This window comes from Pinus tabuliformis, chromosome 9, assembly GCF_031772625.1.
Source record: "Pinus tabuliformis cultivar Carrire ecotype Pingquan chromosome 9, CPIR1, whole genome shotgun sequence".
NCBI lineage: Eukaryota > Viridiplantae > Streptophyta > Pinopsida > Pinales > Pinaceae > Pinus > Pinus tabuliformis.
The window spans coordinates 528,752,787-528,772,007 of record NC_142307.1 but is presented as its reverse complement, the minus strand read 5'-3'; positions in this window follow the sequence as shown (position 1 = coordinate 528,772,007).

Here is a 19,221-nt window from a genome sequence, read left to right as displayed (position 1 = left end):
GAAAAAGGTTCAAGCAGAGAAAGATCACATCGAGCATCAACAACAAGTTCTCCAACTTTTAAAGGATAATGCCACTTCAGTGCAAAATCAAACGAAACAACAGGTAGATCAACATCGTAGTGAAAAATGTTTTGATGTAGGTGATTGGGTATTTTTACTGCTACATCTCAAGCAAGCTATTTATGAGAAGGAAATGTTGGCAATACTACATGCACTTAAAAAATGGCGACCTTACCGAATGGGAAGACTCTTTAAGGATGAGGATGTGGAAGCATTGTTTTGTGCTATTTCTATTATCCAACTAGATTGGATAAATGAAGCAAGGGATGAATGGAAGAAGGACGAAGAAGTATGGCCACTTATTCAAAAGTTGCAAAAGATCCCAATTCAAACAATATTGCCAGAAATTGAAGAGGAAGGAAAAATCATATTGGACCTAGAGCAGTCACAGAAACAAGAACCCGACAGCTACGAAATCGATCAATTTCAGAGTATCTCATCAAGTGGAAGAACTTACCCGCTGATGATTCCACATGGGAGGACAAGAATTTTATACAGAAGCATCAAGAACTACTCAAGCGTTGAGGACAACGCTTTTTGAAGGAGAGGGGTATGTTAGGCCCCTATACTACTAGTGTAACCCCTTATTGTTATTAGTACAACCCACCTATTATATTGATGTACCCATGTAGTGCCCATATTGTTACTATTGTGCCACATAGAAGCCCACTATTGTTATTATTGTGCCCTTACATTATTATTGTTATGTCGGCTCTGATTATGTTATGACCCCTTAGACTCCTATATATAGAAAGGAGGTCTTTTCATTTGTATCATCCAAGAATTGTTCATTTATGTAATGTAAAGGAGGTTGCCCCCTCGAAGAGGCTGAATTCTAAGGCGTTGATCTATCTTTTCTATCTTTTCTTGAGCTGGTTTCATAACAACTATGCTATTCTTATAGTTCAATATGAATCTTATAGGATCTGTAAAGATACCCATAACATTATTATTAATAATTCCACTTTTGAAAAGTGGTACAATATGATGTGTGTGCCTATCAACACTATCATCATTATGTCTAAATACCTAATAAACGTGCATGGGACTAATATATGGGTTCGAATTGGCAAACATAACATCCATGTATACCCTAGAGTAATAAATAGAGATGCGCTCAAAATTTCTCCATTGCATTTATCTTGGTGACCAAGCATTGGATAAATAAGTTGACTTATGGCCCAAGGTTCACAAGTCTCATTTAGCCATAGGTGCAATATACATTCCACTAAAATTGTTGTAGCATACCCATAACAGAGCCAAAGGAGTCCCTAAGGAGTGGGTGTAGTGGAAAAGAAAGGGGACAACTTCAAGTTTTTATTTAGACCCTAAGATTGTGACGCAAAGCTTGACCACTGAGGCTTTAGAGTGTGCAATTCCTCATGGATTGCACTGCCTCCATAAATAAGGACTCAAATTCTAAATGATGACACCTTTTCACTTGATATTTGAATTAATGGATATGCATTGTTTATAACTTTATATAGGGTGACAGCCTCCAAAAGAAACCTATAGTGGTGAAACCCCTCAATTTTGAGTTACCTTCATTTCCATCTAGGCTGCTAGCTCCCCCATATCCAAGAACTAACCCTTCAGCTACCACAGCTCCACCTTTTGCCATGAAATCATTTTCATGTGGTTATGGGTGAACATTTTTACACAATGTTGGAAAATTTTGCAAACATAGGTTGTCTTATGTAGAGGAAACTTTGAAAGCCTTCCAAGAGTCCAAAGAAAAGGAGGATCCTACTATTCAAGTAGCTTATAATGAAGATGATACTTTAGGTTCTATTATTGTGAGTCTTAATGTCCTTTTTGAACATGAAGTTCAACAAAACATGGTCACATCCTATTGAAGAAAGTGTAACTAGGTTCGATATTTACAAATGTAATTTTGATATTTGTACTTGTTAAGAAAAATAAATATTATTTTTGTAAGTTATAAGGAGTTTCTTTCTCATTTCACAGGTCTAGGAAAGTCAAAGAGTCAAATTTATGTATAAGGAGCTCTTCTTGAGCCTATGTGTAAATGTATACTAGTCTAAACAACCCTTTAAGACAAGCACAAAAAGAAGGTAAACGATGAAGAAGAATAGTTATGTCGACCTCAATACATATAAAACTATCAAGTTGGCTCATAAAAGGTGACACACTAGTTCAGTGGACATGTTGGTTTATTTATCAAGACATAACTACTATAAATAGGCGTGTAGGGTCACCACAAAAGCTTAGAAATCTCGGACTTCTCTACAATCTTGAATGGGTACAGGAGGTGCAGGATCTCGGATGACACAACTTCGGATGGGTACAGGAAGGTTCTCAAATGCCTCTGCAATTTCGTAGGCAATTACAGTGAGGAAAATTGCAGTCTAATACTCCTCGGTGATGGCAATCTCAACATACCTGCAATCATAATCTCGGGACAAGGATAATAGTCATTATATCAGTAAAGCAGTAGTAATGAAGGTTTTAGATAGAGGAGGAATGACCTGTTATAGAGTTTTGTGAACCCAATGTTTCGGACTGCCAAGTGAGTCCATCATCAAGGGATGCAACAATAGATATTCTTCAACCTTAATGATTTATCCATTAAGGTTGAAGAATATCTATTGTCGCATCCCCTGATGATGGACTCACTTGGCAGCCTGAAACGTTGGGTTCACAAAACTCTATAACAGTTCATTCATCCTCTATCTAAAACCATCCTCACCTGTATGGATTCATTATTTAGTAATGAAGGTCTCAATAATGGTCACAGTCTTGGCCTACTAACACAGTGAAGCAACCTTACTATCTCGACATATGTGTGAAGAGAGAGATTTTGAAGTAACACTCTGTCTCGGTCTAGAAGCAGTCATAATAGATGTAATAATGATCTCAATATAACTACAGTCAAGACCTTAACAGAGAATATCATTGTCTCGGTGAATATATGTATATATCTCAGATATCTTTGTTGTGGAGAAGATCTGGTGAGGACACAACAATAATGAAGATCTTCGTGGTAGTGCAACAAGGTGAAATAGTATTGGTGTTAGAGATGATCTCAGTGTGAAACAATGATCTCAGTCAATATGGATCAATGATGAAGCAATAGTGATGCTGATCTCAGCAGTGAAAAAGAAGAGGATTTTTGTCTTGGTCTTGGAGTGGCATGATAGGTCAAGGGTCATGGTCTTGGCATTCGTCAATTGGAATCTCTATAAGAAGAATTTTTGTGCGGGTTTTCCTCTCCAAGAGGGAGAGGTTTTGCCCCTAGCAGAAAGCCAATAGCTTGTGTTCTTGTCTCTTGTATTTTGGTAACTGTTTGATGAAGTAAGCAATACACACACTAATGATATCAAGAGAAGATTGTGCTAATAAGAAAAAGTTAAAATACCTCACAAATAGTTATCATGCTAAGAAGAATCACATTAACACTAGATTCTTAAACACATCCCCCACTAGGAGCACATATAGTCATATAGAAATTGTTCCATATCTAGAAATAGATAAAACAAAGAGAAATTTGCACCAAATGGTACTGGAGCTTTCCATTCAAAAGGAGTGGTTGGTTCTAGTAACAATGGGGTTATAAATTTTCATTCACAATGTTTGTTTGGTAAATGCATCACATTAAGAGGAGGGAAAAATAATGGAAGAAGTTGAAGACAAAGTGAGAGGGATGGTTTCTCCTACAAAAGATATAATGTTGTCGACCACTCTCACACCACCATCCCTTTTGGAACAATTAATAACTATGGTACACTTGAACAATTGGCCCAACACCTTATATATTTTTGGACCCTATTGTAGGTCTACTAGGATCAAGCTAATGTTACAACTTTTTTACTGATACCATGTAGGTAATGGTACTCCAAAATTTTAGATGATTGTGAGATCATCGATATTGAGAAGAAGACACACTTCTATTGTTTGACTAATCTATGCTTGGTTCATTGTTAAATTGGGGACCACCTAGGGATTATTGGTCTAGTGTGTTGGGGCACACAATTGACGTATAAAAATGGTCTACTATATATTTATTATGAATGGCTTACTTGACCACATAAGAGGTTGAGTAGAGAGTTGTTTGAGTTAAATAGAGTCATGGATGCCTTTCATAGGCTCACTAGTAATTGTGCATCGAATCAACTAAGGTTACTTTATACAAGGACATGTAATTACAAGCAACAACAAGAACAATAAGAGTTGGGAATCACATAGATTCATATAGAGATCACTTGGCTTGAATTAAAGTAAGTATACCTCAAATTGGAAGGTTTTATACCCATTTTTCCACCTATTGTAGCCTTAGATTCAATTTGTTCATTTTGGAGGTAGTTATGGAAATAATCATTGTCTTTATAAGTTAACTATCAAGCATAGCCACGATGACCAATAGTTATGGGTTCTCATGGACAAGGTAGATCCCCTAATGGTTGAGGGACATCATACACATAAACATACTGTGAGAGATAGAAAAGAGAACCAAGAAATCTATGTTATTGTTCAATATAGGATGAGGTGCCTCTGATAGTGGGAAAATCACATTGAAGAATCAAGGAAAAGATTCAATAGATGAACAATGAAGCTTGAATGCTCACTCATCCTCTTGATTGAATGACTAGTTAAATGATCAACACTATTTTCCATGACGTTGCATTGATAGATAATATTATTCCAAGACAATTTTAGCCTGTAGTGTGTAGACTTTCTACTTAGAGTTGTAATCAATTATATTTCTTTGAGAATCGAAAGTGGTAAGTTGTTTTCCAAATGCATCCTCCTAGGACAAATGATGGCAAGACACTAGCTTTAATTATTGGGGCTTCCACTATGTCGAGGAATTGGACTCACGAGTTGGATACATTTAATTAGTTAAGAGCTCATGATTTAACACTCGTAACAAAGTTGGCCCCTTGATTTCAAAGGAGGGAAAAAGGGTGGAGAAAACTAGAATAGTGGAATTGACCCAAGAGTGAGTTAAAAAATGTTTTGGGGCTTGATAGCCACTTCATTTTGGGGTAAGTGGGTAGAGTGCAAGAAAGAAGATAACATTACTCATAGAAAAGTTTAGTTGTATAAAGCATAGCCACAATCAGTTGTGTAGAAGATGGAACAGATCCCTACTTTGCATCCTATGTTGGATTGTACTTGTGAAATGTAATGGAATGTTTCATGAAGTCGACAAGGTTAGGTAGGGTTTTGACATAGTCAGGAACAACCATTGTTCATTGTATAAATGTTATTTCAAGCCTACAAGTAGAAACTAATGAGTCAGTCAAGTATTAATCAATTAGTTGTTCTTTTATTATTATTTAGAATTTTTATTTTGCCACACAATCAAGTTTTGTAATACTATAATGTTGTTGTTGTGAACCACCTATGTTCCTTTCGTGGGTGTGAGTATGTGTGGGATATGGATGTTGCTATGGAGTAATGGACCCCACTTATTTCCAAATTATACCTTGTTCACTTTGTATGGATGATTGGTATGTTGATAGCTCTATTTACTTTCTATTATATGAGATTTGTGTAATGTTTATGAACCTGCATATATGATGAATACTGCAAATTTTTGCAACAATGGTATAGATTTTGTCATAAATGGATGTTAGGTTTGAATGCTTAACCACTCATTTTGTAATTGTCCTCCTTATCGCCAGTCTTGGCACATGCTTCAAGTGAGCCCTTACCCTCATGGTGATTGAAAATTCTATCACTACACTACATTAGACCTTTATTGGACACTTAAGAGGACCTTGCTATACTAAAATAGATAACATGATCATTCATGTTCATCACAATATATCATAAATGGAGTACACTTGGCTTGGTTATTTTTGACATCATTTAATTATAATTATTTTTTTCATGTACAAATTTGAATGAGGCACGGGAAATATATAAATTAATGTCATATAATTCAAATGAAACAAGATATTGGTTGGATTTCTATCACAAAGAGTAAAAAATCAAGAATAGATAGACAAATAAACCAACAACAACAATGAAGAGAAAGTATTACCAAATGGACCATGTGAACATGGACAAAATCATTACACTAATAGATGGGTGCACACACATACACACACATGTATCAAATAAATACAATACTATATAAAATTCAACACTTACAAGGCACAAATGAATTAAACATCATCACGGGATCGATGTATAAGAAGGTATATATACCATTTCTCCTCTATCAAATAACTATCTAATTATGATTATGATCATGATAATGATTCTTACTGTCCATAGACCAACTTTGATCTATTGTAATTCAAGAAAAGTGATGTGGAATTAATTGTTCTTTTTAGAATTTTATTTTTGTTCTTGAAAAGATTAGAGATAAGCTCCCAAATCTCCACAGTATTGGTGAGTTAATGGGTTATGAAGGTTGGTAGTGTTAAAAATATTTTGAAGTTGAGATAGATGTGGGCATACATAAGCTATTCTAAGGGAAAGTTTTTTCATCCTCCACATTTTTAGTATCGCAAAAATGATAAATTCTTTCATCCCATGACAGTTTAAGAATTGTTCAATGCCTCATTTCACTATGAATCTCATGAGAATTCATCCTTTTTTTCAGAAATGTTGATATTCTTTTTTAAGATGGCTATAGTATAATAAAATTTTGATTTATAGATTGGGGTTGATGACCTCTTCATAGTCTCTTAATTTTCTCTTATCCTCTATCTCTTTATCACACCAAAAAATTTCCTTGAATTTAAATGTGATAATATTTTTAACTCTATGTGAATATTATTATTATTTATTTATTTATTTTTATTTGTCTACAAGGTGATCTCCTCTTATATTATCCAACATTTCAACCAAGTTCGAGCATCTTTACGCCAACCCCTCTTAAGTTGTTGGTAACCTTGATGTAAGTTTGAAGCAGCCTTAAGAAGCTCTTGTATTTCATGTTATTTGTTTTGTGCTTGCGCAATAAGTACTTATTCATAGCTATACTTTCGATGGAGGGAATGCCAATTTCTATGAGAAGGATATGATAGGATGTAGTGCTTTTAATTTTAAGATTATAAATTGCAAAATGATTTTGGATTTGTTTAATTCTTCTCCATGATTCTTTGGAGATGCTAGAGCCCAATAAATCACATCCATACAAGATAACACAAGTGACAAGAATCTAAAAGAGGATTTTCCTTTTACATATAATTACACACAAGTATAGTGGATAATGTTCATATTCATGTTCAGATTTATGAAAACAACTATCTTGTTAGGATATATACTAATTTCATACAAATATACTATTTATTACACATATTCATATTATCAAATCCATTACATGTGTTCAATTGTATAACATATGTGTGTACCCTTCAATTTATGTATATGGTCATAATTTTCGGGTGGAGAAGACCCGCGAAAAGTGAAAGATACAAGATTGTGGAGGTTTTTTTTTTCGCCATAGGAAATATCTAAGTTGATCAACCCCGAAAGGGATCAAGCCCCACGGCCTACTAGCTAAGCCTAACCCCAAGGGTGTCGATGAGAATTGACCCTGTGACCTCCCGATTGGCGAGGTACTTTAACAACGGGGATTCGACCGATTGAGCTAACCCTTGGGGCTTCAAGATTGTGGAGTTATGATGGCATTCCAAGAAATTAGTCATGGGGCGATTCAAATAGTAATGTTATTAATAGTGAATTGGAATATTGGGGAATTAAGCCAATACTATTCAAATATAAGTGGTTTGGGACCTTTTATAAATCCATGCAAAAGTAGATGTATATACAGATCTTCTTTCGATTAACTAAATTAATTTTTCTTGTAGCGATTACAAACAACCTCTCATTTTCTCCAAGTGTCACCTTTGACTAGAGAAAAATGAGGGTGCCACTTGCTGAGAAGTCTCATCATACCCCTATTAGGGTTAATTAACCTTTCCTCAGTTAAATTCACTTTTCTGATAGCTTTGATACTCTTGAAGATGTTTTTTTAAGTGATATTTTAAGAAGTTGGTTAGCCCAGTGATATAGAGGATGAAAGTTGCTTGGACTAGCAATATATGGTTGGTATGATGACCAATCTAGTCATACAACGATGGGAACTTGCTCAATGCAATGTTACACTACCCCAACAATTGCTTAACCTAGTGAGGTGACACTTAGTTAAATGAATTTAACTCAATTTTTGTCTTACAATATTTCTCACTTTCAAACAACTCCCTCGCTCATTTTATCCATCAACTAGGCAAATATAAAACTCTTTCCCAAGCATGTGGCAATGCAATCTCATTTCCCATTAAGCTCTAGTCTTCTCTAGCTCTCTATGTGCTTAAATAACCTAAGTTCCTTTCTATTGAGCCCCATGTTTTTTCCCTAGGAGCCGCAAGTTTTTTCTAATTGGCCCTTTGTTTAACTCCTCTAGGCCATTTAAACCATGAAGTTTCCCCAACCCCATACTCTTTAGCACTAAACCCTTTAACATTTCATTTATTTGTTGAACTTTCCCGATTACCTAGAGTTTTCTATCTTAGGCACCATCTCTATGACCTAGTCCAATTTTTTTGTTAAATATTGGCTCTAGTTTCAATCACTAGCACTGGTCACTTCTCTTTAGGTTGAATGAGCACATTAATTTGTCTCACAAAAACCCAAGCCTCATCCTATGTAACGTAGAAAAGCATCTATATGCTGCAATATAAAACCATTATGGTCAAGATTGTTATTTCATGATCCACATGGTCATTCAAAATCTTTCCCTTGGTCACTCTTACCAACCTTTTATTTTCCCTTCTCCATAGAGACCTAGAGTCTTTGGCTTGGTTGAAAAAAAAAAACAGGAGAGTAAGCTAGTAGGAAAACACAAGCATCCTCGAGCCAAAAGCTTAGAGTGTTGAGTCATGAAATGGGTATGTAATTACTATTAATCTCATCATTCTTTTCCTTTATTCTTATCTTTTCTATATCCTAATGTGTTAATATATTAAATAATTATGGTAAGAAATGAAGGAATTATCTGCAGTTACGACTTAGCTAATTATTACCCTTCTTTATGTAGGAAAACAACAAAAGGGACAAATGATGTTCCCTAACGAAGGAACAACAAAAATCAACAAGCCAAGGAAGGAACGCGACGGTTACGGTCAAGGCTAAAGACGAATCAGGAGAATCAATGCGAGAAAGGAAAGGATGTCTAAAGTTGTAAATCGGTTGCGACTCCCTTAGGATCGGGAGATCCTGAGGGATTGGATTTACCATTTATCTTTTACCCTTTCTGATTATAAAAGGACACGATTGTAAAAAGAAAGAGAGGAATCTCTATTATTATTGAAATTGTAATTTTAGTTACAGACTCTTGCTGTTGAAAAGAACACGAATATATTGTAATGCTCCTTCAGTTTGATGATTAATATATAAGTGAAGTTGCTGTTCCCTCGCGTTAACTGAAGTAATTTAGCAGTGTTCGCTGGCGGCTAAGGGCCCGACCTCTAGTGGATTCAACTGCTTTCTCTGTGTCATACATTTCCAATTCTTGCAAGTGTGATGGTTTGATAGTATTCTTGCTTTTTGTGATTTTATCTCCTTCGCTGTTTATTGTTTTCCAGTGTTGATAGAATATCTTTGCTTTATATGACTTACATTATTGCCTTTGATTCAGTTCACTTTCATTTCAGATTGAGTCACTTAGATAAATATTCCGCTTGATTTAATCAACTATAAAGAGTATTAACTATCACTATTAGACTCTCAGATTGATATCATTGCTGTTTAGATTATTTACTGAAGAGTGAGTTTGATTTAGATTAAATCAGTTCAGAAGAGACGAGTTATTGCTACTGTACTCTCAGCTGATGCCATTGCTAGTTGAATTGCTTGAGTAAGGATTGATTATGATTTCGGTAGAAGATTGAGTCTTGAAGTTTAGATGTTATATTCCCTTTAATGATTGCAATTGGAGTTTATTAGATGCATCCGTTTACTCTTGTATTTAAAGATCTATACTGCAATCTAGGAAACATTACTCTCTGAATTAATAGCAGCCACATACTATGTACACTCTTGAAATAAGAGGACTTGCCTGGGTTGATAATTAATGTGGGATAATTAGGAGTTTTAAAAGGCACCTTTTATCAACCAACGGTTCCTTTGATGTAATACTTTTGAGCTAATATTTATAATGGATGTTATTATTTTTATGGGTTATGCAAGGAAACTATGTGTGTGTCAAGAAAAAGGGCCTATAAAGCTCCCATGGTTGAGAGCCCAAATGAAGAGCCTCCCACTAACTCAACTGGTCTTGAGTTCATCGACACTCCATCTTTCATTGATAGTTATACAACATATGCATGGACAAAGGTGTACCATATTTTTGAGAGAAACAATCTCCCTCCAAATGCCTTTGGAGTTAGAAGTATACAAGGTTATTAGGATATCTTGGTTGTAGAAGGTGGTTATCCATATCCTTATCTTCCCATGTGTAAAGGCAATTGAGTGGATTTTCAAACATGTTGATCCTAAATAATCGATGATAAGGGACAATCACTGAAATCCTATTGCTTCATTCAATTCCTCATACAATGAGATGTATTAGAAGATCCTAAGGAACAAATGACGTTGGACAAGGACTGGCTAGTAGATTTTAGGATATTTCCCAGAGAGTTATTGAGGACATGGTGGACCAACAAAGGAATGTTCAGGTCCTAAGAAAATAAAGAGTATCATAAAAATATACTAAGAACTTCTTTTCAACGGTGGTTGGCATGTCATGCAACCTGTATGGTCGATAAAATGCAAATACCTTCTATGAAGGATGGGTTCCATTGATGCACTATGCAATGATTGAAGGAACCATTTTCAACTGGGTTGATATCCTCTCTCTCCTCGTCTCTCTCCCTGAAATACAATATCGAGAAAGCTCATAACCCAAAGGAAGGCAAACAATGTTGGTTGTTCATGGCCTCCTATAGCTTGGACATCATATATGTAAAGCATGCATTCCCAACAATGGGCCAAAAATGGAAAATTCAAAAGGAGCCAATCCACATATAGGATAAAGTCCTAGGCGAGTCTCATTATATCTACTCATACACCAAAATATGCTAGGATTTCTCTATTCCACTCTATAAATTCTTGTTTAATGTACACATTCCTTGCATGTCTCAAAGGGCCAATCAGTTGACGTCCACGGTTGGTGAATGGTTTATTGATTAGGATGACACATATTTGAGGATCTTTAGAGTAGTCGAGCCTCCTCACTTACTACGAAAGTTTGTGATTGACCACATAATATTGGATGAGATAGCATATCAAGTATACACCAAGGTAGGTGGAGCACTCTCATGGGACAAGAAGGTTCCCTATCCATACATGCCATTACACGTGGGCTCCTATTAGTTGAAGGAGAAGAAAGAATCCATAGCATAATATTATGTCCTGACACTATTTTGTTTTGGGGATTTGTCGTTTCATATAGATATGATCCCAACTCTGTAGTAAAAAAATAATTGCAAGGCATGCAAGTACATGTGGGACTACAAATTAGAGACATGAGCTGAGAAGAAGAGAAACATAAAATTGTTTTGAATTTCTTAGAGGTAATTTTCATGAAAGGATATAACCTTTCTCAAGAAAAAAAAGGAGAAAATTTGAGCTGAGAGAGAAGCCCTTCCCTAGAAACAAGTTTCCCAATAAGAAGCAACTATAATTGCGCAAGGGGAGAAGTTAAAAAAAGATCATGAATCAACCAAACTAGCTTAGGAACTTGAAATCAAGGAGAAACAAGAGGAAAGGATTAGGAGGGAGAAAAAACAAAAAATAAAGGCAAAGGAAGAAACAAGAAACAAGAAGAACAAGAGAAGAGGTAACAAGAAGAAGTTGAGGTTGAGGTGAAAGAAGAAGTTCTCAAGACCCAACAAGAAGTGTAGGAACACGATGCCCACCAAAGCATAATTTCAATGCACATTGATCTATTTAAACCAACAACCCCTAACATTATAGGTGGTCACGTTCCAATTCTAGAAATGGGCACCACACCAACCAAGAAGAATAAATGATTTAATCTTGGCAAATTTATATATGATCACACTCTTTAGGATAGTGGATCACAAGGAGAAGACCTTATTAACTCCTCATTTGCCTCTAGTGTTAGTCACCATAGAAAGTCCCATTATACTAGTCACTAGAAAATATGCACTTGTTATGGCCTCAACGGGCACAACATTCTCTCAATCCATTAAGAGAAATATGAAAAACCTCCTCAAACAATCGAAGTTGAAAGATGACCGTATAATATAACTTTAGTAGTTAGTCAAGTTATTGAAGGTTGACAACAAACATCAAAGTAGGATGGCACTTACATGGAGGATAATAGGTCTTATGCTTTTGAAGTGCGTGATACTTACAAGGACATGGTCAAATAGGTTTACCCATTCCTGTAGCAGCTCCAAAATATCTTCATAAAGCTACTACCACTTTGGAAATTAGCCAAGGATGAGGTACTCAAATCAAAGAGGTATAAAATGGTGTGCATGGAAATGGAGTATCCCTACGCCCCATAGGAAGTCCCTGGAATTTTTGAAAAATAATTGATACACGACTCCATTGTTGTTAATAGGGCCCTGAAGATCCAAGAAAATTTGGAATAATACGTCTCAAGGTTTGTGGCGTAATACCAGTAGAATTTTTCTTAGCTGAAGCATTAATCGAATTGAATAAGCTTCTAGCTATTGGATCCTAGGGAGAGGCCATACCATATGAAGTAGTCAACAGAGAAATAGATGAGATGTTGAATTCTAGAGACAAACTCACCAAACACAATCTCAAGCAACATATTGTGTAACCCTACAAGAAACAAACAATTATGAATTCCTTCATGGTCTTCTTGACGAAACATGTACAAGCTCTCTCCTAACACACATCAAAATACCATGTCATTATGGGAGGAATGTTTCATAAACAAATTATTTTCCTTAATTATTGATACGTAAACTACCATGGATGTTCCACTAGACATTTTATTGCAACAAATATGATAAAATTATACTTAGAATTCGAAATCTATATTATGAGGGTTATATTTCATTAGATTTTTGGATTTATTAAGTGGTCGTTTTTCACACAAGCAATATAAAAAATGCATAAAGGGGGTAACATACATAAATACAATCACTCAAAACCATAATAAAACAAGATATTACATGGGAAACCCTTTTGGGAGAAAGCTCAACTAGAAGGTGAGATTGATCTACTATCTCTATATTTGAATGGAAATGCATGCAAGTGCAAAGGAGTGATACCTATGGCCCATGGGATGCTATAGTGCACAAACCCTCTCTGTTCTCTCTCTTTTTATCCACTCTCGACTATTCTACTCATTTATGGAACAAAATGCACTCAAATATAATGGAACCCCTTTTCCTCCTAGACTGAACCAAAAAGGTAGAGGTCCATAATTTATGATCTCAATAAAATCTAGCTCTATAGGCCCATGATTCGATCTACTCCACGATAGAATGTGAGATTGGATAGTTAAATTATTAGAGATTAAAGTGTCAAAGATCAAAAACCTATCTAAGTGTACTGCAATATGTCCTGGTCTAGAGCGTATGTTATTCCAAGTATACTTGTGCTTAATGGGTTTGATGTCCATGAGTTTAAGGTTTTGAATGAGGTCTTCTATATTCTCTTGGAGTTGATCTCTAATTTGAGAACCCCATTTTTTCTCCCACTTATGCATAGTGGCATTGAAATCCCCTCCCAAAATATAGTTAGAGGTAGAAATGGAATCCTCTAAGGGAAATAATGAAGCCCAACATTATCTATTTTCTCCAAAATGAACAAGAATATAAACATTTACGACACTCCATACCTGGTTTGTGTGGGTGTGAAAAAATTTGATCGTCATCCAATGTAAGGTTGAGAAGAAACTCAAAATATGAAGTTGTGTGGGGTTCCTTAGTGTGCACAGTCCTCCTGAGGCTCCCCTGGAGGTTATTGACAATATTCCACTTCAATTACATAAATTATGTTGTTGTTGGAGGGGATCTTGTTCCTCCAATATTGTCTCATGGACTAGGGCCACTAAAGGCTTTTCTTGTTTTATTAACGACTTGACTTATGTCATTTTTTTCTTCTTATCCCTTGTGACAAGGCAACTTTATTCCCTATTCTACTGGCTTCGATTACTTGCATTTTGGCATCCAAAATACCTTACGTGCCAGTTCCTTTTCTTTCTCAATTTTATCTAATCTTATTTCCCTATTTGTTTTACTTCTGACTCTTTTATGTTGCCTCTAGTATTGCCTCTCCTATTCCCTCTCATTTTCAACCTTAGACTTGTCATCCATAGAGCTAGAAAAAGTTGATCCTACTTTAGCTTCCTTCAGGGAAAGGAATTCCTCCTCCTCTACTAGTGGGTCTTCTTAATTCAATTCTTTCCAGTCTTCCTCCAGAGGTGGCATAAGCTCATATGTTTTCTCCCGGCTAGGATGATTGTGGATCATTTGATCTTAAAAAGGGGGTTTGAATGCAGTATTTCACCTTCCTTAACCTCCATATTTAAAGCTTCAAATTTGTTTCCTCTCCTATGAACGCTTCCTAAATTGCTAGTTCCTTCTCCGTCACTTTGTCCTGATATCCTTAGAGAAATTAGTCCTGATCCAATGTTGCCTATTGTTCGTTTGTTGTCGTTGGGGATGTTGGTATCGAGGTGCACCTCTTCTCCTCTTGGCTTGTTACCATTTCTCACTTGGATCTCCTTGTTTGGGATGCTCCTTTTTTTTTTCTTGCAGATCTAGCAAAGTGGTCATATTGCAGACCTCACAACTACAAGGAGGAATAATGACTGCAACCTAGTTGATTTTTGGTCATCCTGCAGCAAGGAGAAGGTCCCATATTTTTCTCTTGACTGGATTTCTTATGATTTGCACCAAATATCCTCAATATCCTGCATAATAAATGAATTAGTCACATGAAGTATGAAAATCACCTGTAACCTTCCTAATAATCTATTAAGGTTGAGAAATACATTATTGAGTTCAAAAGGAGAGGTCAAATAAGCCTAGGAAAGGTAAGATGGGCCTTACGTTATACTTGTTTTGTAGGCCCATCATTCCCTCCTACTGAAATTGTTGCTCATCCTCTGAGCAACCTAATCACCTTCTTTTCTTTATTGTTCTTCATGTATTCCCTTGATGACTTTTTTAACATCCCAAGTTGTGTTAGATGTTGTTTCCCCTACTATATGGAAGCCTACATTTTCCTCAATTTCTTTCCATTCCCTTATTCATTCTTCTTGACTTTGATATTCCTCTAAACCCAGTAGTAGGGGAGGACTTAACTTGAGCCTTATCCATTGGACTCCAAGTTTTTGGATGATTCTTTTGTACAATGGATTTTTGGTCAATGCAACCTTCAATCTATTAGGTGAATGGTATTCCCTAATTCTCATATTATAAGGTAATGTGTGCCATCTTCTTTGACAAGCATGCAAGCTTTCTCCATTCAGTAATCTAAAGATATCCTCAAAGTGGAGGACTGCCTCTTCCTACCTTCACTTGTAAACTATTGCCACTCAATAATATTTTGCCTAAAGTGCATGATTGGAAGTGAGAACATGTGGAAAAGGGTGTTTTGGCCTAATCAAGAGCAGCTCTTCCATTTATTTGAATAATGATCTTTATACCTCCTCTACCCTGATTTCTTCATTCCTAAGCCATGAGGTTAATTCTATTAGTTGTGCATCACCTAAGTAAGAATTTGGTTCGCATGTGTTCATGCCATTCAACACCAAATTGTGCATGTAGAATTATGCAATTTTTGCCCTGTACTCTATGATGCTTTGGAGAAAAAAGTCAATGAATCCTTTGACATCTTGCAGAGGTAGTGAGACTTTTTGTGCCAACATTTTGATTTGGAATTAGCACCATTTCTCCTTTAGGAATAAGGAGTAAATCTTGGATGGTTGTCTACAACTTATTGCCTCCATAGAGAGATGTGCCATGATGCCTAGATTGGTCTCAAGGGTTGCATCTTGAGCTTCTTTTTCTTGTAGTGGTCTCTAGGTTTGCTGTAAATGAACTATTAACTTATTGTTCTCCTCCTCTAGGTGGTCTCTCTTTTTTGACTCAATAAATCTGATGAGAGCTATCTACTCTCCCACCTTTTTTAATTCTTACTCCATCCTTCCAACATTAGAAAGTCCTTTAGACTATGGAATCTTCTTCCACCTATGAGTTCTAGTCTTTTCTTTCTGAACCTCAAAGAATAAGATTGGTTCTAGGTGGATGTGGAGTATTCTCCCTTCATCAATCCAAGAGTAGTAGGAAGAGGGTCCTTCTGGAGCTTCCCGCAGTCCTGTTGTTTGTCCTTGTAACCCTACAAGATGCTTCTGTAGCCTCACTATGTGTCCCTGTAGCACTATTGTATGTTCCTCTGCTATTGCAATTTTCTCTATTGCAGGCCGACTTATTGGCTCTTCTATCTATAATTGCAATCCATTCCCCTTGGCTGATTGTACTTATAATATTTTTGGTCCTTGTTCCTTACCAATTTGAGGTCCTTCTTGTTATATTTTAACTTCTTTTCGTGTAGGAAGTGTGGGGGATACCCTTAGTTTATATCCTTATTGCTTTTTAGGCCTCTCCCTCAAGACTAAGGGAAACTTATATTGTAATTGGATAGGGAGATGGAGATAATTGGAGAGGGAGATGGAGGCTTAGGTTTTCTAGTAAAATTTATTATAGTGTTCTTCCTTATTTTGAAATAAACTGGGGGCTCTTGTGGCATGCTGGCCTTGGGTTTTTTTGTGTACCCAAGGCTGCTAATGTAGCAACCACTTCCTCCTTTAAATTTTATTCCTCTATTGCTATAGTGCTTTCCTTGGCCTCCTTATTTCTCTTCTTGGATGGTCTCCTAGGTGAATCAATTCCCTATTGAGGCTCTTTAGCCTGAGCCTATAAATGAAGCTTAGCCAAATCTATCTTAGCCTATTGGCCTATGTTTTTTTCTTAGTTTGTATCTATTCTTTTTCTCTTGCCTCTTCCTCCATCTTTTCCTCTATTTCGTCCCTTGACCCTTCTTCTACTTTTTCTCTTGTCTTTGCCTCAACTTATTATTCTATACCTTCCTCTTTTGACTCTATTTGAGGTTTTGATTAGGTCTCTAGGAAAGCTTCCCTGTCCATATCAATGAAGTTTGTCCATGAGACAGGGTTTTGCAGATGCTCTAGAGCATCTAAATTATCAATATAATCGGACCATGGTGATTCAGATAATTATGCTTCCCACCTCTCACTCTTGTGCCCATTTCCTTCAGGGATTTAAGGAGAAAGCGTGGGATTCTAAGTTGCTCATGGGAAATCCAGTTAGCTTGGAATTTTAGTTGGTATAATAGGCTGAATTGATAGGCATAAACGATACTAAATATTCCTTCACAAGAGATGTGCTTGAGGATTCGATAGGATACCTCACCCCATGGATGTGGTAGGATTTCTTTCCTCGCCCCATTCTTATCTTCCACAGTATGCTCATCTGGGAGAAAAGGCTTCTTTTAACATTGACTACATCATGCCTTTCTTCTTTACTCCATTTGACTCCCTTTGGAAGAATGGTGATCCTACTAATGAGATATTCATTTAGATATATAATTAGGCCCTTGACTACTATGATCATCTCATGCCATTTAGGATGCTATAGGTTTAAGGCAAATTCCAAAGCAACTCCGTCATCAAAACCTCTCAACTTTTCAAAGAATCCTAACTAGTTGAAATTATAAAAAATGTCTCTAATTTTAGGGTTTTGATGAATCCTTGAGGTATCTTTTGGTTCCCTTCTATTAAATGTTCCTCCCATGTTTTGACTTAGGATTTCACAAGATGAAGCAAGAAAACTTTGGACAAGAGAGCACTAGTGTTTTTCTACTATTGGTGTTAGGGTTTCCTGTGGCAGCTAGGCACCCTGTAGCAGAGGAAAAATGTATAGTATTTCTTCTCAAGGACAGGAGGGTTTCTTTAGCTAAACATATTATGCAACTCTTCACTGTTTTTCATAGTTTTTATAAAAAGAAAACAACCATGCCACTTAATTGTTGAACTGTTTAAACTCAGATTGTAGGATGTAGGGAATTTTCTGATAGCTAAGACAATTTTGAATATTTTTGCTAAATGTAGGCGGGGAAAACTCTTGACTTACATTAATTATGAAGATACCCTTGCATTCACAGTCATTCTAGTCTCTAATGGTAATTTTGGCAACGAATTCGTCCTCTTGTAGTTACTTTTATGTCTCATGTCTTAGATTTCCTCCTTGCTATAGAAACTCTTGTAGTTTCATGTAGCAATTGGTTTCGAGAGCTTGGTAGCAAGGTTGAACTCTTATAACATTGGAAAATATTTTTTGGATTTTAAAATGAGTTTGTATGCAATAAAAACATGGACTATATTAAATTAAGTGGTAGTTAGTTCAGGCTGATGCGAGGGGATGGGCTCAACACACAAAGGTGAGATGGCCCCTACCTATCCCTTTGTAGTCCACATTTTTCCTTGCGATTACATGTTAATGGTCGACCTTTCCAAGCCTTCATCCTTCATGATCTGATTCTTCTCTCACATGTGTGAATGTCTTTTCAAAGAAAAGTGAAGCTGTCTACTAGATTTGGGCAAAACTTCCTGCTAACTAAATTTGGCTATATAGGCCTCTTCCTTCTACACTTTGAATATTTCCTCAGACCCAAAATATGTTCAAATGGTGAGGTTTGAGAGGTGTATACCTATGCCTTACCTTGAGTGCATTTTTCATGTGACATGGGAATTACTATTGTAAACTTTAATGATGCTCTTAAGGACACGAGCGTTAATTGTTTTGATTTCCTTTGATACTTTTGCTGGGAGTTTTGATGGTTTTGCTACTGTTACAAATGATTTGGTTGGAACCTCTAGGTGCTTCTACTGCTTGTTGTTGATGATTTTACTACTATAGTTGGAGTCCCTGGTATTCTGTTGTTGTTGATGCTTGATAAGGGATCCTATAGCTGCTCATGATTGTTTATCTTGTTTTTTGAAGATGTTGGAGACTGTGGCATGCAATGGATTTTTCAAACATGATGGAGACTTGGGACTATAGGGTTTCTGAAGGGTGCTACATGGTTGTGTATTTCATTTAATAGTCATAGAAGGTGCTCATAATCACGATTTTACTTTTATGA